General features: G+C 45.8%; 1 protein-coding gene across 1 annotated transcript in view; it reads left to right on the top strand.

The window, feature by feature from the left end:
* The first annotated feature begins 2785 nt into the window (after positions 1-2785).
* Positions 2786-23421, top strand: part of LOC141100558 (uncharacterized) — a 106825-nt gene continuing 86189 nt past the window's right edge. Inside the window, exon 1 of the mRNA XM_073589117.1 lies at positions 2786-2878. The gene's annotated coding sequence lies outside the window, so the exon portion shown is untranslated. The remainder of the gene's footprint in view (positions 2879-23421) is intronic.

Below are 23421 nucleotides of genomic sequence, written 5' to 3'. Positions count from 1 at the left end.
CCGCTCCGTACACCTCGTACACACACGGCTCCGCTCTGTACACCTCGTACACACAGGGCTCCGCTCCGTACACCTCATAAACACACGGCTCCGCTCCGTACACCTCGTACACACACGGCTCCGCTCCGTACACCTCGTACACACACGGCTCCGCTCTGTAAACCTCGTACACACACGGCTCCTCTCAGTACACCTCGTACACACATGGCTCCTCTCCGTACACCTCGTACACACACGGCTCCGCTCCGTACACCTCGTACACACACGGCTCCGTTCCGTACACCTCGTACACACACGGCTCTCCTCCGTACACCTCATACACGGCTCCGCTCCGTACACCTCGTACACACGCGGCTCCTCTCCGTACACCTCGTACACACACGGCTCCGCTCCGTACACCTCGTACACGTACGGCTCCGCTCCATACACCTCATACACACACGGCTCCGCTCCGTACACCTCGTACACACACGGCTCCGCTCCGTACACCTCGTACACACAGGGCTCCGCTCCGTACACCTCATAAACACACGGCTCCGCTCCGTACACCTCGTACACACACGGCTCCGCTCCGTACACCTCATACACACACGGCTCCGCTCTGTAAATCTCGTACACACACGGCTCCGCTCCGTACACCTCGTACACACGCGACTCCGCTCTGTAAACCTCGTACACACGCGGCTCCGCTCTGTAAACCTCGTACACACGCGGCTGCGCTCCGTGCTCCGTACACCTCGTACACACACGGCTCCGCTCCGTACACCTCGTACACGTACGGCTCCGCTCCATACACCTCATACACACAGGCCTCCGCTCCGTACACCTCGTACACACACGGCTCCGCTCCGTACACCTCGTACACACACGGCTCCGCTCCGTACACCTCGTACACACACGGCTCCGCTCCGTACACCTTGTACACACACGGCTCTGCTCCGTACACCTCGTACACACGGCTCCCCTCCGTACACCTCGTACACACACGGCTCCGCTCCGTACACCTCGTACACACACGGCTCCGCTCCGTACACCTCGTACATACACGGCTCTGCTACATCCACCCTGTAAACCCCTCCTGACCCCCACATAATCTTTCCCTCATCCAGCACCATGACAACCAGCACAGCAGAGTCCTGCACACACTGAGGCCCCTGATCAGGTGACCCCTGACTCCTCCCCTCCTGTGACCTCATCACAGGTCCTGTGCGCACAGAGCAGCTGTAGAAATCTCCGGCCTCGGGGGTCTCACCAGACTTCGCTCTTTTCTTGCAGGGGCCGCAGTGGATTTCATCCTGGATCCATAGAGCTGAATAGAGGAGCGATGTTCCTTTACTCTGATGGGAATTGATGGTGACGTTTGTCCAACGTCCACGTTACCGAGTAAATCCCCCCAGGACTGCAGCCGGTAAAGACCCCGATATCCACAGGTGTCCCCTCTAATTGGGGGAAAGGGATAGAAAAGCCTCTTATCCCGAGGGGAAACCCTGTACATGGAGACATCGGCCTCAGATCTCTCCTGTCCTGTTCTTCCAGAAAAGCCTCAAACTTCTGTGTGTGACTCAGAGCTGAGATCTAACGTGAGAGAAGATTCCAGTGCGGGGAAGACGGGAAACCTTCATATAGACGGCCGGTGGGGATGGAGGCAGTGACTGACTCTGGCCACATCTGTCTCTAGAGCCGCAGTAGAAGATGAAGATGTCGTCCTCATCATGAAGGAGTTATTTCTCATGTCGCGTGTAATGAATATCTCCTGCAGTATTGCTAATGCCGATTCCAGTGTCGGTAATGAGATGAGAATTAGCGTTATGGAAGATGAGTCTATGAGGAACGTGTTCAGCTGCCGACTCCGAGGAGTAAACTGCTTGTTGTCTGTGGCCTAAATATATAGGTTTTATTAGTAGATGTCAGGGAAGAAAACTAAACCCTGTAAGATAATAAATCTCCTCATATGTTTCCCTTATTATCTCCAGTAATTGTATTATTACACCGGATTCTTATGATGTTACATCGGATCTTCTTCTCATTCAGGTCTCTACAATATCGGATCCTCTCAGTGAAGATCTTCTACAGAAGAGAATTTTCCTGATTTCCCCATCAAGGATGGATATGGACAGAGACAAGATGGCGGAGAGGATGTTACACCTCACCCTAGAGATCCTCTTCCGTCTCACTGGAGAGGTGAGAGATTCTGATGACATCACATTACATCATTCTTATCTATGGGAATAACAGATGGACAGAACTGGAGAGGTGAGGACTCTGGAAATGTCTGTAGTGAGATTTATTAATGTGTCTCTCCATAACCAGGATTACACAGTGGTGAAGAAGACCTCTAGTGATCGCTGTCAGGACCCTGTGTCTGAGGGTTGGGGAAGACCCCTGAGCCCAATCACGGGGCCTCCACCTCACCCCCTGATCCATGAGGACATCAATGACCAGAAGATCCTAGAACTCACCTACAAGATGATTGAGCTGCTGGCTGGAGAGGTGACACTGCTGGGAATGCTGGGACATTATACAGTAACACTATGAAGGGATCGGGGGGATGACGGTATCATTGTATGTGTCAGGTTCCTATAAGGTGTCAGGATGTCGCTGTCTATTTCTCCATGGAGGAGTGGGAGTATTTAGAAGGACACAGAGATCTGTACAAGGACGTCATAATGGAGGTTCCCCAGCCCCTCACATCTCCAGGTAATAGACAGGACTAAATACACACGGCCTATAATTATCTGTATGTAGAGAATGAATTCAGTCCCTGTATGTGTTTCCTCCAGATCTATCCAGTAAGAGGACAACACCAGAGAGATGTCCCCGTCCTCTTCTTCCACAGGACTGTAACCAAGAAGATCCCAGTGCTCCTCAGGATCATCAGGTAGATGGAGAGAAGGTGTCAGGAGATCTCCCCTATGATGTGTAGACGGCTGTGAAGGTCTTGTGCTCAGTCTTGTTTTATCCACCAGTATTATATGTTTTATACTTGTGTAATGAGAACAGTGGAGATGACAGGATTAGAGCTGATCATAGATGGGACTTCTCCATCTGTCGGTGACTTTTACAATATTTGTTTCAGGGTGAAGATCTGACCCATATTAATACTACAGAGACATATGTGAGAGATGATGAGTGGTGTAAAGAGGAGATTCCCACATATGACTACCCAGGTGAGTAGTAACCACTGAATGCAGAGAAGTCACAGATTCCTCTCAGTCACCGGCTGTGGCTGCTTTATCGGTGGTGTAGTCCGGCCGTATTATTTTTATTTATTGTTATAGCGCCATTTATTCCATGGCGCTTTACATGTAAGGAGGGGTATACATAAAAACAAGTACAATAATGTTAAACAATACAAGTCACGACTGGTCCAGGAGGAGAGAGGACCCTGCCCGCGAGGGCTCACAGTCTACAACGGGATGGGTGATAATACAGTAGGCGAGGGTAGAGCTGGTCATGCAGCGGTTTGGTCGATCAGTGGTTACTGCAAATTATAGGCTTGTCGGAAGAGGTGGGTCTCCAGGCTCTTTTTGAAGGTTTCGATGGTAGGTGAGAGTCTGATATGTTGTGGTAGAGAGTTCCAGAGTAGGGGTGATGCGCGAGAGAAATCTTGTATGCGATTGTGGGAAGAGGAGATAAGAGGGGAGTAGAGAACGAGATCTTGTGAGGATCAGAGGTTGCGTGCAGGAAAGTACCGGGAGACGAGGTCACAGATGTATGGAGGAGACAGGTTGTGGATGGCTTTGTATGTCATGGTTAGGGTTTTGTACTGGAGTCTCTGGGCAATGGGGAGCCAGTGAAGGGATTGACAGAGGGGAGAAGCTGGGGAATAGCGGGGGGACAGGTGGATTAGTCGGGCAGCAGAGTTTAGAATAGATTGGAGGGGTGCGAGAGTGTTCGAGGGGAGGCCACAGAGCATGAGGTTGCAGTAGTCAAGGCGAGAGATTATGAGGGCATGGACTAGAGGTTTTGCAGATTTTTGGTTGAGGAATGAACGGATTCGTGAAATATTTTTGAGTTGAAGTCGGCAGGAAGTGGAAAGGGCTTGGATATGTGGTTTGAAGGAGAGATCAACGTCAAGGATTACCCCGAGGCAAGGCAGCGAGCTTGTGGGACTGGGGAGAGTGGGCAGCCATTTACTGTAATGGATAGGTTCGTTGGGGGGGTCACGTGAGATGGGGGAAAGATGATGAATTCTGTTTTGTCCATGTTAAGTTTCAGAAATCTAGCAGAGAAGAAGGATGAAATAGTGGACAGACATTGTGGGATTCTGGTTAGTAGGGAGGTGATATCTGGTCCAGAGATGTAGATCTGTGTGTCATCAGCATAGAGATGATACTGAAAGCCATGAGATTCTATGAGCTGTCCCAGGCCAAAGGTGTAAATGGCGAAGAGCAGGGGTCTTAGGACTGAACCTTGTGGGACTCCGACAGATAGGGGGCGAGGTGAGGAGGTGGTGTGTGAGTGGGAGACGCTGAATGTGCGGTCTGTTAGGTATGATGAGATCCAGGATAGGGCCAAGTCTGTGATGCCAAGGGATGAGAGGGTCTGTAATAGTAGGGAATGGTCCACTGTGTCAAAGGCAGCCGACAGGTCCAGGAGGAGGAGGACAGAGTAGTGTCGCTTGCTCTTGGCGGCAGTATTACCATGATCACCATTTTGCCTCTAGACCACAACATTCTCCTCCACCCAAAACTGTTCTAATGACTTTGGGCATTGAAAGCCCTTTTCTATAGAACTTACAGCCAATTACATTGTGTTTGATCCTAAGGAATTCAGATTAAAGCACAATCTCTCCTGAAATGGGGAGCAATATTATTTTCTCTAATCTTCTGCTCAGGATCCATAGTAGCTCCAATGGTCCACCATAAATGAATGCAACTCTGGTTTACTGTTTAATCTGTATTTGTAGCTTTCAGTTAATGAGATTCTCGTGCTCTGGGGCGGGGATGTGGGCGGGGCTTTATGTGGTGCTCTGATTACATATTCATCTGTATTGGCTTATGACAGGTCGCTGATCCCTCACTGACCTGCCCCCATTATTACATAATACATATAATAGCATTGATATTATTGGTGATAATGCCTATAGTATTGTGGCTATTGTGAGGCTTAGAAAAAAATTACATCCAGCACAATGTCACCGGTGATGGCGGCGCCTGCACAGCAGCATCTATATCAACTATATCAAATTTTTTTTGTTAGGAAGTTATAAGGGATAAAAGTTAAACAGCGATTTCTCATTTTTACAACAAAATTTACAAAATCATTTTTTTAGAGACCACCTCACATTTGAAGTGAGTTTGGGGGTCAGTATGAAAGAAAATACACAAACGTGACACCATTGTAAAAACTGCACCCCTCAAAGTGCTCAACCACATTCAAGAAGGTTATTAACCCTTCAGGTGCTTCACAGGAATGAATGGAATGTGGAAGGAAAAAATAAACATTTACTTTTCAAATAACAAAAATTTTCCTTTACACCTAATTTTTTTTTACTTTCGCCAGGGTAACAGGAGAAAATGGACTATACATTTTGTTTTGCAATTTCTCCTGAGCGTGCCGATACCCCATATGTGGGGGAAATCTACTGTTTGGGCGCACGGCAGGGCTCAGAAGTGAAGGCACGCCATTTGACTTTTTGAATGTAAAATATGCTGGAATAATTAGCAGTTGCCATGTCGCGTTTCGAGAGCCCCTGATGTGCCTAAACAGTGGAAACCCCCAACAAGGGACCCCATTTTGAAAACTATACCCCCCAAGGAAATGTGTGGTGGGCACTTTGAACCCCCAAGTGCTTCGTAGAAGTTAATTACCTAGAGCCATGAAAATAAAAAAATCATATTTTTTCAACAAAAAATGATCTTTTCGCCCTCCATTTTTTTTCAAAGGGTAACAGGAGAAATTGGACCCCAACGTTGTAGTGCAATTTGTCGTGAGTGTGCTGACACCGCATTTGTGGGGGTAAACCACTGTTTGGGGGCATAGCAGAGCTCCAAAGGGAAGGAGCGCCGTATTGGAGAGCAGATTTTGCTGGAATTGTTTGTGGGTGACATGTCACATTGTCAGAGCCCCTGAGGTGCCAGAACAGCATAAGCCCCCAAAAGTGACTGCATTTTACCAAATACTTCCCTGAATGAATTCTTCTAGTGGTGCAGTGAGCATACTGACACCACAGCTGTTCCATAGACAATTATACCATTGGGCAGTGAAGAAAAAATAATTACATTTTTACCACTAAAATGTTGTTTTAACCCCATTTCCAAAATGGGGTCACTTCAGGGGGGATTCTGCTGTTATGACACTTTGGAGAGCCGCTAAGTGCCAGAACAAGAGAATCCCCCCTGAAGTGACCCCATTTTGGAAATGACACCCCTCAGGGAATTCATCTATGGATATAGTGACCATTTTCACTACATGGATGATTTCCAGAAACTCGTAGTAGAAATTTCAGAGCAAAAATTGCAAAAATGTCATTGTAGTGCCCAATATATTGTGCCCAGCTTGTGTCTCTGGAGACCTCCCCCACCTACCCCCGGAAATTAAGTCAGCTCTACTCAAATGTGTCTGTCACTAAATAAACCAAATGCTTGAATGTCAAAACAGTTCAAAAACGTGGTTCTGTGTGGAGGATTGTAAAGCCGTCATGGAGGCATAAGGCTGGCAGTGATGGGCATTGTGGGTAATAATAGCGGGGATCATGCCTCATTCCTCTCTAGGAACATACACGACATCTTCTCTGGGGGTTCTTTCTTGTTTCAGTTACTGGGATGAGTGCAATAAAATGTCGCTCAGTGAGTCTTCTGACATCTTCAGATTCTAAAGGATTGGCGGGGACAAAATTATCAAAAACAAGATTTTCAGTGACCTTTTCCTGATACTCAAGGAAAGTATCTGCATTTCCGGCTTTTTTGTATAACACAAAAGAATTATATGTGGCCACCTGAAACAAATACATGACTAACTTTTTATACCAGATATATGATTTTCTTGATACCTGGTATGGCTGTAGAACCTGATCTGCAAGGTCCACACCCCATATATTTGTTGTAGTCAATGACAGACACAGGTTTTGGAGTAGTGGATCCCTGTTGGTCTGCAGTGGCCCTTGTGGCATCTGTGGATCGAGCTCAGGATAAAAATATCTTTTTTATCCTTATACTTAAGAACAAGCAGCTCTCCATTGTGTAAAGACCCTGACTGCCCCTTTCAGAACTTTTTGCTGACCAATGATTGTGGAAACCCCTGACGGTTTTTGTGAATGGTCCCACAAGCCCCTATGTTATGTTCAACCAGACTTTTAAATAGAGGTATGCTGGTGTAGTAGTTGGCAACATACAGATTTTAGCCTTATTGTAAAAATGGAGTTATCAGCTCCCAAATGATTTTTCCAGATGTCCCCAGATAAGTAGGGCGTCCTGGTGGGTTTAGTTGTCTACCTTTCCCCTCATAAATGTGAAAAGCTGATGTGTATCCGGTTGAACTCTCGCACATTTTATAGAGCTTTATTCCGAACCTTGCCCTCTTAGAAGGAATAAATGGCTTGAGGTGCAGTCTTCCTTTGAATTTTACAAGGGACTCATCAATGGAAAAGTTTTCTGTTGGGGTGTAAAGCTTTAAGAACTTTTCTGTCAAGTCTTCGATGATGGGTCTGATTTTGAATAGTCTGTCATGTTCTGGGGCATTTCTGGGCAGGCATTGACTATTGTCGTTAAAATGCCAAAATCTCATGAGCATTTCATAATGGGTCCTAGGAAGAACGCAGAAAACATACGGGTGGCTTGAACAGGGCGGTTGGACCAATGGCACCGAATGCTCGTTTCTTTATCAAGCCCCATAGCGAATGTAAGTCCTGAAAATGTTTTCATTTCTAGGACATTAGTTGGTTCCATAAATGTGACCTAGCATAATAGGATTGTGGATCCTGGCTGATGAATTGGGATGCATATAAAATTGTTTTAGGACAATATGCTCTAGCAAGCAATCGGTAAGAAACAAATTAAAAAAATTAATTGGTCCAAAGTTTTCCACCTCCACGTTTATACCAGGAATGGCATTACAATGAGGGATGAATGGAGTAGCCGAATCCGAAGCCTCCCATCTGGGAAATGCTACATCAAGAGGCAAAGCCCCTTGGACATTGGTGTGCGCCAATTCACGAGCACTAGGGACAGCGCTAGTACTGGGCATTGTTCCCTGAGTTGGAGACATTTCTCCAGAAGCGCTATTTGTCCTTCTTGTTGTACTGGTCCTTGTGTGTGAGGATGGACCAGAATCACTGCTCATTTCTGAGCTATCACTGTCGCTGCTACTAAAGCCCTCGAAATCCACATCACCATCTGACACTGCACTTTCTTCACTGTCAGAACATAAAAGTGCATAAGCCTCCTCTGCACTATAATACTGACCGGCCATTTCATTCATTTTTATTTTTTATCCGGAAATAGAAAACTCTGACATGACCAAATTATTGGGGAGACAATTGCTAAAAGTCTAATTCTTTAGCCTAACCCTAACTTTAGCCTAACAGTAATCTCAACTTTAGCCTAACAGTAACCGTAACTTTAGCCCCAACACTAACCCTATCTATAGCACTAACCCTAACCTGCCTTATCTGTTTTTTTACTTTATAGCACAATCGCTGACTGACACAGCTGTTGCCAGCAGCACTTGTAACACTGTTTCTTCTCTAATCTCTCACTGACAGGAGATCTGAGGAAAAACAGTGTTTTTATGAGGCAGATCACCCGGGAAAGTTCGCTGCTACAAAAACTCTCCTAGTGATTTGTCCCATTGGCTGGTGTGACACTGACGTCATCAGGACCTCGATGAGGACGGGGTTCACAGGAAGCATTGTGCTCCAGAATCCCCTCGTTACAAGGTACATAGGTGCCCCGATGAGCACAAAACTGCCAACCATAGACAATTTTAGTTTTTTAACCCCTTCACTACCAAGGGTGGTTTGCACGTTAACTCCCGGGCCAATGTTTACAATTCTGACCACTGTCCCTTTATGAGGTAATAACTCTGAAACGCTTCCATGGATCCCGTTGATTCTGACATTGTTTTCTCATGACATATTGTACTTCATGTTAGTGGTAAAATTTCATTCAAATAACTTGCGTTTATTTGTGAAAAAAACGGAAATTTGGCGAAAATTTTTAAAATTTTGCAATATTCCAAATTTGAATTTTTATGCCCTTAAATCACAGAGTTACGGCACACAAAAAACTAAAAAACTTGATAAGTAACATTTCCCACATGTTTACTTTACATCAGCACAATTTTGGAACCAAAATTTTTTTTGTTAGGAAGTTATAACGGTTAAAAATTGACCAGCGATTTTTCATTTTTGCAACACCATTTTATTTTTACAGACCACATCACATTTGAAGTCACTTTGCGGGGTCTATATATAGAAAATACCCAAAAGTGACACCATTCTAAAAACTGCACCCCTTAAGGTGCTCAAAACCACATACAAGAAGTTTATTAACCCTTTAGGTGCGTCACAGGAATTTTTTGAATATTTAAAAAAAATTAACATTTAACTTTTTCACAAAAAAAATAATTCAGGTTCAATTTTTTTTATTTTACCAAGGGTAACAGGAGAAATTGGACTGCAAAAGTTATTGTGCAATTTGTCTTGAGTACGCTGATACCCGATATGTGGGGGGGAATCACTGTTTCGGCACATGAAAGAGCTCAGAAGGGAAGGAGCGCCGTTTGACTTTTTCAATGCAAAAGTGGCTGGAATTCAGATCGGACGCCATGTCGCGTTTGGAGAGCCTCTGATGTGCCTAAACAGTGGAATCCCCCCACAAGTGACCCCATTTTGGAAACTAGACCCCCCATGGAACTTATCTAGATGTGTGGTGAGCACTTTGAACCCCCAAGTGCTTCACAGAAGTTTATAACGCCCAGGCGTGAAAATAAAAAAATCATTTTTTTCCACAAAAATTATATTTTTGCCCCCAATTTTTTATTTTCCTAAGGGTAACAGGAGAAATTGGACCCCAAAAATTGTTTTGCAATTTGTCCTGAGTAGGCTGATACCCTACATGTGGGGGTAAAACAGTGTTTGGGCACATGGCAGAGTTTGGAAGGAGCACCATTTGACTTTTTCAGTGCAGAACTGGCCGGAATTGAGATCAGACCCCTAATTCTAACTCCAACCCTAACCCCAACATACCCCTAACTCTAATCTGAGCCCTAACCCTAGCCCTAACCCTAATGGGAAAATGGAAATAAATACGTTTTTTTATTTTATTGTTTTTCCCTAACTAAGGGGGTGATAACGGGGGGTTTGATTTACTATTTATGGCGGTTTTTATGTTTGGCGGCTGTCGCACGCTAAAGATGCTTTTTATTGTAAAAATAGTTTTTGCATCACCACATATTGAGAGCTCTAATTTTTCCGTATTTTGACCCACCGCTTCATGTGAGGTCTTATTTTTTGCGGGACGAGTTGACGTTTTTATTGATGCAATTTTCGGGCACGTGACATTTTTTGATCGCTTTTTATTTTGTTTTTTGGGATGCAGAATTTACAAAAACCAGCGTTTCATGAATTTCTTTTGGGTGGTACGTTTACGCCGTTCCGGGTGCGGTAAAATTTATAAGGCTGTTTTATTCTTCGGGTCAGTACGGTTACAGCGATACCTCATTTAGGTCTTTTATTACGTTTTGGCGCTGTTATGCAATGAAAACAATTTTATATAAAAAATAATTATTTTTGCGTCACTTTATTCTGCGAGCTATAACTTTTTTTTATTTTTTCGCTGATGATGCTGAGTGGCAGCTCGTTTTTTTTGGGACAAGATGACGTTTTCAGCGGTACCATGGATATTTATATGCGTCTTTTTGATCGCGCGTTATTACACTTTTTGTTCGGCGGTATGATAATAAATCTTTATTTTTTGCTTCGTTTTTTATTTTTTATTTTTTAAGGGGTTCGCTTAAGGGGTTAAGTATTGGGACAGTTTTATAAGGCGGGTCGTTATGGACGCGGCGATACCAAATATGTGTACTTATATTGTTTTGTTTTTTTTTATTTCCAAAAAATGAATTTATTGGGGAATATTTTTTTTTTTTTTAATTTATTTAGCGATTTTTTTAAAATTATTTTTACACTTTTTTTTTTACTTTATTACAATGTCCTAGGGGGGACATAACTGTCCTGTGACAGATCGCTGATCTGTCACATCACAGATCACTGTGACAGATCAGCGATCTGTCACAGGCAGTGCAGAAGGCTTCTGAGGATGCCAGCTTCCTGCAGGCCCCCGGAGGTCCCCGCCGCCATCTTGGATCCGGGGACCTGCAGGAAAGGAGCCCCCGCAGCAGCGCTGCACATTGCGCTGCCGTGGGGGGCTCAGGGAAGCACGGAGGGCGCCCCCTCCCTGCCGATGCTTCTCTTTAACCCCCGGTACACCGCGATCGTGTTTGATTGCGGTGTGCAAGGGGTTAACGTGTCGGGGGCGGTCCATGACCGCCCCTGACACATTGTGCCGGGTGTCAGCTGTGATAATCAGCGGACACCCGGCCGTGATCAGCGGTGCTCACCACGTGGGCACCGCTGATCGCTGTGACGTAATATTCCATCCATGGAAATTAGGTCCAGGGTCACATGGACGGAATATTACGTCCATTGTAGGTAAAGGGTTAAAAATTCTGAGGAAGCATGGTTGAAAAGCAATGTCAGACTTTCATTTGTTCTTTTTCATAGATTTTTGATTTATTTCTACTTTTGTCAGATTCAAGTTATTTCTGTGACCATTGTGGGTTTTTCTGTCATTAAACGAGGGGTACCAACAATTTTGACCACATGTCTAGGAGGAGTGAATATTTTGACTCCACAGCCACTTTCCGGAAATTAACACCCAGTGGATGTTGGAGAGTGAAAATTACACATTTCCCATTTTATTACCCAGCACATAGTGCCCAGATTGTGCTCCAGGAGACACCGCAAATTAAGTGGATTCTTCTCACTATAATATTACTAAATACAGGGATCCTAAATGTTGTTTGCGCACACTGCAAGACTCCGAAGTGAGAGCGGATTTTGCTGGATTGGTTTATAGAAACCTTGTCGATTTTCAGCAGCCTTTGAGCCACTAATAGTGTGGGAACCTCTGTTTTTCCATTGACAGATGATGGACCTGAATGGGGACTTGTTTTTTGTGAGATGAGAATTGGTATTATTTTCGCTTACATAACATTGATTGGTTTCATTTTATTCGATATTTGGGACGCAGAATGAACAAACAGTTGAACACCACACACTACTGGCTCATCCAACAAGGTTTTCTATTAGACTGTGAACATTCATTGTCTTGGTAAATAAAGTTTTTTTTTTACACAGCTTGCCATTTTTATGGACGGTTTAAGTAGAAATGTTCAAAAATATAAAACTCAAGGATGTTTTATTAGAAAATAATATTTTTTTTATCTTAGCAGATGACTGTCCCAGGAGATCAGAGGGACAGCTGACATCTTCAATTTTTAAATCAGATGATCTTGAGATCCTACAAGATACAACTGAAGTGAATTCCATTACTCCAGATATATCATCATCCATTCACAGCAAAGATCTGTCATCTGATCCTATGAAACAGGTCCCATCTTCTGATTCATTACTGACTACTAAGGGAAATCAAAGTCACAAAAGAGGCATTAAAAAACAAACTGCTCCTAAAGTAAAGAAGTCATTCTCATGCTCAGAATGTGAGAAATGTTTTACATGGAAATCACATTTTGTTAGACACCAAAGAAGTCACACAGGGGAGAAGCCTTTTTCCTGTTCAGAATGTGGGAAATGTTTTAACCTTAAAGGACATCTTGTTATACACCAAATAACTCATGCAGGAGAGAAGCTTTTTTCATGTTCAGAATGTGGGAAATGTTTTGACCATAAAAAGGCTCTTGATAACCACCAGAGAAGTCACACAGGAGAGAAGCGTTTTTCCTGTTCAGAATGTGGGAAGTGTTTTAACCAGAAATGGTATCTTGATGAACACCAAAGAACTCACACAGGAGTGAAGCCTTTTTCATGTTCAGAATGTGGGAAATGTTTTGCACGTAAATCATATTTTGTGAACCATCAGAGAACTCACACAGGGGAGATGCCTTTTTCATGTTCAGAATGTGGGAAATGTTTTAACCATAAATGGTATCTTGATGAACACCAAAGAACTCACACAGGGGAGAAGCCTTTTTTATGTCCGGAATGTGGGAAATGTTTTAACCATAAAGGGAATCTTCAACAACACCAAAGAACCCACACAGGGGAGAAGCCTTTTTTATGTTCAGAATGTGGGAAATGTTTTAACCAGAAATCGTATTTGGCTAATCACCAAAGAACTCACACAGTGGAGAAGCCTTTTTCATGTGCAGAATGTGGGAAATGTTTTAACCGGAAATCATATTTGGTTAATCACCAGAGAACTCACACAGGGGAGAAGCCTTTTTCATGTTCAGAATGTGGGAAATGTTTTAATCAGAAATCAGATTTGGGTAAGCATCAGAGAACCCACATAGGGAAAATCCTTTTTCCTGTGTAGAATGTGGGAAATGTTTTATAGATAAATCAACCCTGACTAAACATGAGAAAATTCACACAGGGGAGAAGCCTTTTTCATGTTTAGAATGTGGGAAATGTTTTAACCATAAAGGTAATCTTGATAAACACCATAGAACTCACACAGGGGAGAAGACTTTTTCCTGTTCAGAATGTGGGAAATGTTTTAACCAGAAAGTGCTTCTTGTTAGACACCAGAGCAGTCACACAGAGGATAAGCCTTTTTCGTCTTCTTAATGTATGAAATATTTTATTTGGAAATCAACTGTTAATAAACATCAGAGACGTCAAATAGGGGAGAAGCCTTTTTTATGTTCATAATGTTGGAATAATTTTAACCAAAATTGAATATTCTTAAATGGGTTGTTTCTTGTCATTCCTCATGTTTGCTGACAAAAGGATAAAACTAAATTTTATTAATTCCAAATGTAGAACTATACCCATAATTCACCCCCTGAAGGTTAGTCAGTAGGTGACTAATAGAAAAATTATGTACCCCACAGTTCAGTATATAGGGTGAGGTGACGTATACACACTCACTCTCCAAGCCTCTCATTTCTACGGGTTTCATCGTCCTCACCAAAGGCGTCATCAGGTGATTATTTAATATTGTCCTGTTACGTGTTACAGAACCACTTAGCACCCAGAATATGTTGTGCAGTTATATGTATGGATAGTAGGTTCTATGTGAGATGCATGTCCCTAATGCATCAGCATTCCCCTTTTGTCCACCCTCCCCCCACCTTTGTAATTTCCACAGTAAACATCGGCAGGCTCCGGCCACCTGCGGCTTTTGTAATGCATGTCTGGCCTGCTGCTTTTCTATTGGCCTGTCCTCTGTATCTGTGTGATATATTCTGTGTCCTCTGAGTAAAGTGTTGTCAGACTGGAAATACATGGAGAAGCAGTGATCTTTTATACGCGCCCATGTAACCCAGGGATTCCAGCCAGCGTCATTCATTCAGACTCCAGCCAACGCAGAGCGGACCTCCGAAAACACGGGGTGGTACTGAAAGAGGTACCCCAGCTTGGTAGACCCCGTTACACTGGTGGCAGCGGTGGGATTTGATACCCCTTCTACAGGAGGAAAGGAATGAATGGAAAATAACTACCAGAAATTAAAGAGGACTACATTAAAAGATCTGGTGGAAGCCCGAGGGTTGATCGCCAGCAACAAAACAAAAGCGGATTTGATAGCAGCCATCATGGAACACGACAGTGCAGCACCCCCCAATGTGAACGTGGAGGAGACCGAATTCCAGAGGGAGGTAAAGAACAGACTGGCGTTCTATGGCCCGAACCCTGCAGTAGAGATCATACGAGAGGTGATGGCTGATGTGCGTACTGATCTGAAGGAAAAGATGGCCGAGCGGACCAGGATAGAGCTAGCCAAGATGGAGATGGCAGAGCGGACCAAAGTGGAGCTGGCCAAGATGGAGATGGCAGAGCGGAGAGGAGAGCCAGCGAGCAGGGGGAGCTCTGGCCTTCGACCAGGTACCTTCAACAGTAAGCCACAAAAAGATCCAGTATAATGCCTTCCGACAGTTGAGGGAGGCAGAGGAAGACATTGATGGCTTTCTGCAGGACTTTGAGCGGCAGTGGGCCTTCATCAAGTGAAGCCGGAGGAACGGGTTCAGATTCTGGCCAGCAAGCTGACAGGCCGGGCAGCGGACGCTTATCGCACGGTACCTGATGAGGACTGTATGGACTATGAGCGGATCAAAGAAGTGATCTTGGCCCGGTATGCGCTGACACGAGAGGCCTATCGCCAAAAGTTCCACGGACTTATAAAACGCGTAACCAATACCCACGCTGAATGGGCCGGTAAATTACAGCGGTCACTGCTACAGTGGGTACAAGGGAGCCAAGCAACCACTAAGGAGGACGTCCTCCAGCTCTTCTTGTTAGAACGATTCTTTAATGGACTAACCCCCGAGACACAGGAATGGCTTCGGGACAGGCGGTCAACGACTCATGAGGAAGCCGCTCGTCTGGCCAATGAACATCATGATGCCAGGAGGCCGCAGTTCTCCAGATCAAAGGTGGTCACTAGGGGCCCGCCCATGGACCTGGAGGGCCCCAAACCACCGAAGATTGTAGGGGGACCAGCTAGAAACCCGGCCTACCACAGTCCTCCTGGGGCGCGATGCCACACCTGCCGTCAGCTGGGCCACCTGCAAAGACAATGCCCCAACCGGATTCCGGAGCAACTTTGACCCTTGTGAAGCCTCATCTCGTCCGGGACCAAGAGAAGACGGACCGGACAGTGGCAGTCCATGTAGCAGGGGGAGCTATACATCGACTACCCACTGTCAGGATTCACCTGAACTGGGGAGTCGGGGATGGCCTTGTCGAGGTCGGCTTGATGGAGGATTTCCCTGCAGACGTCTTGCTGGGAAATGACTTGGGGCCCATGTTGTCTGCATTCTCGGTGGCCCCTCTGGCTGAGACCTATCCTGTGACCACCCGGAGACAAGCTCGAGCTGCGGAGGAGGAATCACACTCAGAGGAGGCCCAGGTAAGACATCCCAGCCCTGCACGTATTCCCATAGCCAGACACATTTCTTGGGCCACCCAGATGAATTTAAGAGGGAGTTACTTGAGGATCCTTCATTAGAGGGATATTGTGGGAAGGCACAGGAGGGGAGAGGGGTACTGGAAGGGGAACAGTTTGTATGGAAGCAGGGACTCCTTTACCGGATCACAGAGCAGCACCACGCAGGGACGAGCCCCACTATAAAACAACAGCTGGTAGATCCCAAGAAGTATAGGCAGGAGCTACTGCGAATCTCTCATGATATACCCTTGGCCGGGCACTTCGGCGTCAGTCACACCAGGCATTGACACAAAACTTCTTTTGGCCGGGGGTAACCTATGATGTTCGTCAGTACTGCCAGACCTGTGACAGTTGCCAGCGCATTGGCAAGAGGGAGGATCGATGCAAGGCCAAATTACGCCCCCTCCCCATTGTGGTGGAACCATTTAGCCGAGTAGCAGTCGATCTGATAGGGCCGTTAGCCAAACCCAGTCCGTCCGGGAAAAATTATATATTGACCAAGGTAGATTATGCCACACGGTATCCAGAGGCGGTTGCGTTACCTAACATACTGGCAGAGACGGTGGCGGCCGCCCTGCTCCAGGTTTTCTCACGGGTTGGATTTCCCCGGGAGATTATCTCGGACCAGGGTACCCAGTTTACAGCAGAGGTGACCAACCAACTGTGGAAGCTGTGCGGCGTAAAGTCCATTAGAAGCGCCCTGTACCACCTGCAAACCAATGGGTTGTGTGAACGCTTTAACGGGACATTAAAACAGGTCATTGGGGATTTTACCAGGACCTACAGGGACTGGAAGAAATTCTTGCCACACCTCCTGTTTGCCTATCGGGAGGTGCCCCAAGAATCCACGGGGTTCTCCCCGTTCGAGCTGGTATACGGGAGACGGGTAAGGGGACCCCTAGACTTAGTGCTGGAACACTGGGAAGGGGAGGGCCTCACAGAAGGGGTACCTATTGTACCCTATGTACTGGAATTCCAGGACTGCCTACAGGAGCTGACTCAGGCTGTACGTGAGAACATGCAGGCGACCCAGCGGCGCCAGCGCATATGGTACGATCGGAGGGCCAGAGAGCGTACTTTGGAAATAGGACAGAAGGTCCTGTTGTTAGAGCCCACTAAGCAGAATAAGTTTCAAGCTGCATGGCAGGGGCCCTACCAGGTAGTGGGGAAAATAGCCGACACAACCTATAATGTCGCAGATTGTGACGACCCCAGGGTTATCCGCATGTTCCACGTGAATATGCTGAAGCCCTACTGGGAGCGCCCTGAAGAGGTAGTGGCCATCTGTGCACCTGAAGCAGAGGATTTAGCCGGACTTCCCTTGCCGGATGTCTTAGGGGAAAGGACTCAGTCTAAAACATGGGACCAGGTACACTTGGGTGAAGACCTAGGCCCCCGGGAGAGACAGCAGGCGGAGGCGTTGTTGAGGCTGCGACAGAGGATGTTTTCAGAGAGACCGGGGTACACTCATCTGGCACAACACAAGGTTGAGACCCAGGATCAGACCCCCCTGCGACAAAACCCCTTCTGCGTCCCTGAGTCTGTACGAGAGGGGATGCAACAAGAGATACAAGAGATGTTGCGTTTAGGCCAGAACAGCAGGCCTGCTTAATAACGCCAGGCGTAGCCTATGGCTTAAAAGCTGGAGAGGTGACTCCCTATCCAAGGCAAAGCTTTGTGCCATACCTTGTGAGGGTGAGTTCTTGTTTGGGAAAACTTTAGATGAAATCCTTACCAAGGCAAAGGAAAAAAGGATTCCCTAACCCCTCTCTCCCGTTTTATAGGAGGGCGTTTAGGAGACGACCATTTGGCAGAGGAAGACCAGCGGAAAATCAAAATCGCTGGGCCACAAAGGAGGAAAAGGGCAAAGGTGCCATGTTTAGAGGATCCTCCTTCCGCAGAGACAAAAACTAAGGAGCCAATTCCTCCAGTAGGGGGAAGATTAACATTTTTTTCTGCAAGAATGGGAGAAAATCACGGCCAGCCCCTGGGTTCTGGGCATTATTAGGGAGGGGTTAAAAATAGAGTTCCACCACATACCCCATAGCTCAGTTATCATAACATTTCTCAGCTCGCCAATCCAACAGCGGGCCCTAGAGACTGAGATTCTGAGTCTCCTGAATAAAAAAGTATTGATCCATGTGCCTGAGGGACAGGAAGGAAGGGGGTTTTACTCCCCTCTCTTTTTCGTACCTAAGCCAGATGGCTCATTCAGGACTATAATCAACCTGAAAAAACTAAACTCATATATAATAAATCATAAATTTAAAATGTAATCCATCAGATCTACGATTAAGCTCCTCTTCCCCAATTGTATGATGGCAGGCTTGGATCTGAAAGATGCTTATTATCATCTCTCAATCCATTGCAGATTTCAGAAATACCTCAGAGTGGCGGTCTCCCTCGATGGCACCATACAGCATCTCCAGTTTACAGCCATGCCATTCGGCCTTTCCATCGCACCACAAGTTTTCACAAAGGTGATGCTGGAAGTGATGGCCTTCTTACGCCAGAAGGACACTATGATAATACCCTATCTGGATGACTTTTTAATAATAGGAAACTCAACTCAACAATGTAATGGACGAGTTGCTGACGCAATCTTATCTCTGCAGGCTCTAGGTTGGATAATAAATTTCAAAAAGTCCAGAATCGAGCCACAATCTGTTCAGTCCTTCCTGGGTCTTCAGCTAGACTCCATAAAACAAAAATGCCTATTGCCACAGGTAACAATTGAGACAATTAAAAGTAAGGTCAAGTTAGCAATAGACAGGCCGTATATATCTTTAAGAGATGCAATGTCTCTCCTGGGGTCCCTCACTTCCTGCATCCCGGCAGTTCAGTGGGCCCAGTTCCACACGAGGGAACTACAACATCAAATTCTCGTAGAGGGAAGCCATGACCGAGGGAATTTGACAAACAAAATTACTTTATCCCAAACGGTCCTAATCTCCCTTACATGGTGGCTAGAGGAAGATAATCTATCGGGAGGCGTACCATGGGTGATAACACCTTCCCGTATAATTACTACCGACGCCAGCCCCACAGGATGGGGAGCCCATATGGGAGACAACTTCGGCCAAGGCTTGTGGGATATAAGTGAGCATCAGGATTCCTCAAACTTGAAAGAGCTAAAGGCGGATAGTCATGCATTATATTATTTCTTTCCGCGGTTACAAGGGGAAAACGTGAGGATCCTGTCAGACAACACTACGGTGGTCGCATATCTGAACAGACAGGGCGGGACTCGATCAGTCGCCTTAATGTCTTCCGCAAGAAAGATCTTGTCCTTAGCCGAAAAACATTTTTTGTCTCTCTCAGCCCTCCATATAAGGGGAAGAGACAATTTGGAAGCAGATTATCTCAGTCGCCATACACTATGGCAAGGAGAGTGGTGCCTGAACCAGCAGATATTCTCACGCATCGTGTCACTATGGGGTCTTCCCCAAATAGATCTCTTCGCCACCAGGGTAAACAGGCAGGTGCGAAGGTTCGCCTCTTTAAACGTGGTAGACAATCCGGAAATTCTGGATGCCCTTCAAGCCCCATGGCAGTTCAAACTGGCATATGCATTTCCCCCAATCATACTGCTACCACAGGTGATCAGGAAGATCAGGGCAGAGAAAGCGCAAATAATTTTAATAGCGCCATTCTGGCCCAGGAGGCCATGGTTTTCATGCCTGCAGGCAATGTCAGTGACAGACCCTTGGGTGCTTCCTTCAACCCCGAAGCACCTCTCGCAGGGGCCATTCTTCCATCCTCAAGTGGACAATCTCCACTTGACGGCCTGGAATTTGAAAGGGAAATGTTGAGAGCAAGGGGATTCTCGGAAGGATTAGTCAATACTCTTCTGCAGAGTCGAAAATTGGCTACGACAAAAATTTACACCAGGGTATGGAGGAAATTCCTAGAGTTTCACACAGCCCCCGATTCTAGAGAAATTCAGATAACACCAATCCTAGAATTTCTACAGAAAGGGAAAGATTTAGGACTATCGGTTAACACACTAAAGGTCCACGTGTCGGCTCTAGGGGCCCTCTATAGTTATAACTTGGCAGGCAATGGATAGCCAGATTCATCTCGGCCTGTGAGCAAAGCGAACCAGTGCACATACCCAGAGTTCCTCCTTGGGACTTGAATCTTGTACTGGAGGCCCTAACACGTCCTCCTTTTGAACCATTAGATTCAATATCCCTTAAACACCTAGCTCTCAAAACAGTACTACTAGTTGCACTATCCTCAGCCAGAAGAGTTAGCGACATACAAGCACTTTCAATAGAACCTCCTTTTCTGTTGACATTCCAGGATCAGCTAATATTAAAACCGGACCCCTCATACTTACCAAAAGTAGCAGGGAAGTTTCATAGGTCACAAGAGATCCATCTCCCTTCATTTTTTAGTAACCCTTCTACTCCAGAGGAAGAAAAGTTCCATACACTAGACTTTAGAAGAACAGTATTACAATACATTGAGAGGTCTAGCAGCTGGAGGAAGAGTAGGGCTCTATTTATTTCCTTCCAGGGCCAAAAGAAGGGATATGAGGTCACAAGGGGTACCTTGTCTCAGTGGATCAGAGACGCGATCAGTCTGGCATACTCTGAGAGCAATAAAGAACCTCCGGAGGGTATCAGAGGGCATTCCGCCAGAGCTATGGCTTCCTCTTGGGCAGAAAGGGGAGATGTCCCAATCGAGTCTATATGTAAGGCTGCTACTTGGTCTACACCCTCTACCTTTTATAACCACTATAGGCTTGATTTATCATGCTCATCTGACCTAGCCTTTGGTAGAGCGGTCCTCGGCACGGTGGTCCCTCCCAGGTCAAGGTCTCTGAAAGTCTCTCCGGTGGGTGCTGTCGTGGCGAAGGGTAAAAAGCCGGATTACTTACCGGTAATGCTCTTTTAATGAGTCCACGACAGCACCCGTTCACTAACCCTCTCTAGAAATTAACATAATGTATATACACCTTCTTACTTGTAAAAATAGAATGATCATATGGAATAATATAATGGCCTAATAATTGGCGGTCCTCCGGGTACTCTGAAATCCAACTGAGGAGGAGAGGCGGACCGCCCTCTTTTATCTCTGTAGGTTTCCTTTTCCTATGGGAGGATCCCTCTCTCCGGTGGGTGCTGTCGTGGATTCATTAAAAGAGCATTACCGGTAAGTATTCCGGCTTATCCCCACTTTTCAATTTGTGTTAAAACTACCGTAGTTTTAGGACTATAAGACGCTTGAGGAAAATGGGGGGGTGCGTCTTATAGTCTGGATGTACCGGCTCTGGATGTGGTGGGAAGTTGGGGGAACGGCAGATGGTCACAGGAGGCTGGAGCCGGTGGCTGCGGCTAACTCGTGTTCCGCTGCTAAAGAGAAATGAATATTCACTGCATTCCACGCCCATGGGCTTGGAGGACAATGAATATTCATTTCTCTTTAATAATAGTGTCTTGATCTGATTACCCCCCCAAACCCAGTCCTGGTATGCATGGCCCCATCCTTATAATTGGCCCACACCCCCATCCCCATCCTGGTATGCATGGCTGTTGTGAACACTTGTGACCTGGCTTCTGAGTTTGGGCTCCCTCTGGTGATTGCTGCAGGTAATGGAGCTGGTCGGGTTGACAAAAGTCAATCACCTGAAAATGATGATTGGAGGTCAGGTGTTACAGACTGGGAAGATTTAAGTGAGCAACCTTCCCTCAATTGTTGCTGGTGATTTGGTTTCTTCCTGTGCACTTGGAAGTCTGACTGCCCCCTGCTTGGTCCTGCATCGTTCAGATAAGTCATTTGTTTGCTGCAATCTTTTTGCATTTGATCCAGTTTTTGCCTTTCTCTGATTTCTGCTTTGCAGGTGTTAGTTCAGCCTTGTTCCCTGCGGGGACCTGTGCTGGACCCTGTTGTGAACTCATTTTCTGGTCTACCAGTTGTGAGTTCTCCTTCCGGGCTCCCTCTGGTGGTAACAGGAGGTAGTGAGGTTGATTTAATTAGTAGAGATCTGCTACCTCATGATGAGGATAACGATTGGATCTCTGGAATCTCAGACTGGATTTAAGACAGCCGACGCCCTATTCTGGTGCTGGTGATTCCTTCTGGCTTTTCAGGTCTTGGTTTTCAGCTCTGTTCCAGTCATCTCAAGCTAAGTGTTTCTGTTAATGTTCACAATTGATTTTGTTTGTGTATTCAGTTTTTTGTGTGGTCAGCCAGCCCCGGCTGGGGCTGTGCTGAATTTCCACTCTTGTTTATCTGTATTTGCCAATTTGCTTTTTGTCCCTTATTAGATTGTCCTCTTTTTTGCTCTGTCTCATAATATTTCAGAGTGCTGATATAGTGGGAGAAGTCTAGTGACTTCAGGGTTAATTTTGTTATCAGAAGTGTTGGACATTATTTTGTAGGGTTTTTGGGCAGATTGCAGACAGTGTCTTTCCTTTCCTGTCCTTTCTAGTTAGTTTGGGCCCCATTGTTTGCTCAGCCTATTTTCCTGCCTGTGTTTGTGTTTTCATCTTGCTTCACCGTCAATACATGTGTGGGGGCTGTCTATTCCTTTGCGGTCTGCTCTGGAGCAGTTAGTTTTCCCCTTTTCTTGCTTTAGGCTTATTTAGTCCTCCAGCTGTGACGAGGCGTCTAGATTCATCGTAGTAACACTCCACGGCTGCTGCTAGTTGTGTGGTTTTCTGTGACTTAGCTTTTTTAGTTTTCCTCCTCGGTGACCCATTCATAACAGGATCTTATTCCATATGCCACAGCTCATATCAGTGTGTTCAGTATTGCTAATCCCCTGCTATGTCAGTATCTTTTGTTTTGCTTCCAGTTCACACCAGAATTCTGATCTAGTGGGGGACAAGTCGTGTGAACTCAGTATTTTTGCATATCATACGTGTTGGATTTTTCTTAGGGTTTTTGCGTGATTGCAGACAGTATCTTTCCTGTCCTGTTCTATCTAGACAGTTTGGGCGCCATCATTTGCTTACTCTATTTTCTACCTGTGTTTTGTGCCTCATCTTGTCTCATCGGCAATATATGTTCAGGGGCTATCTATTCCTTTGGGGTTCTACTCCGGGGCAGTTTAGCTTTCCCCTTTCTTGCTTTAGGCTTAGTTAATTCTTTGGCTGTGCCGAGGCATCTAGGGCATCGTAGGTACGTCCCACGGCTAATTCTAGTTGTGTTGTCAGTTTAGGGGTCTGCAATCTGCTTAGTTACCAACCTTTCTGGTTATCTGGTTGCCTAGCCTATTCCCCAGCTATCCTGCTCGGTTACCTAATCATAACACATGGCCCCATCAGAAAACATTAAA

The sequence above is a fragment of the Dendrobates tinctorius genome, unplaced genomic scaffold, assembly GCF_039654945.1.
Source record: "Dendrobates tinctorius isolate UK_male_01 unplaced genomic scaffold, ASM3965494v1 ptg000106l, whole genome shotgun sequence".
Taxonomy (NCBI): domain Eukaryota; kingdom Metazoa; phylum Chordata; class Amphibia; order Anura; family Dendrobatidae; genus Dendrobates; species Dendrobates tinctorius.
The sequence above is the reverse complement of the archived record's forward strand: the minus strand, read 5'-3'. Positions and strand labels throughout refer to the sequence as shown.